Source organism: Triticum dicoccoides, unplaced genomic scaffold (genome assembly GCF_002162155.2).
Source record: "Triticum dicoccoides isolate Atlit2015 ecotype Zavitan unplaced genomic scaffold, WEW_v2.0 scaffold22290, whole genome shotgun sequence".
NCBI lineage: Eukaryota > Viridiplantae > Streptophyta > Magnoliopsida > Poales > Poaceae > Triticum > Triticum dicoccoides.
In genome coordinates, this window is record NW_021242778.1 from 155,615 (window position 1) to 156,016 (window position 402).

Here is a 402-nt window from a genome sequence, read left to right on the forward strand (position 1 = left end):
CGGTTCCAGGCCCATGCCGTAGGAACTCGCCGATGTGGACCTCCATGCTGTCCTCCGCTGCCAAGTCCAGGAACCGCCAACAGCCGCACCGCTGTCATGCCATGCATGGACCTGGTCCGCCATGAATGCCCTCGGCTTGTGGGACCATTGATTTTATGTTCTCGCTGTCCAGGACGAACAAGGCTTCACCGGCCACAAGTACGTAGCCTCCGATTCTGCTCCACCTCAAGAACGAGGCTGCACCGGCCACCAGCCCACCAACACCAGTGTCTACGCGCCTCTACAACCCCAAAACTAGAGCATAGTAGCCCGATTCGCGGGCCGTGGGTGCGATGCCCGTCCCGGAGTCGATCGAACCCAATCGAGGATCAGGGACGAGGTCTGGTCGAGCTGGATCTCTTG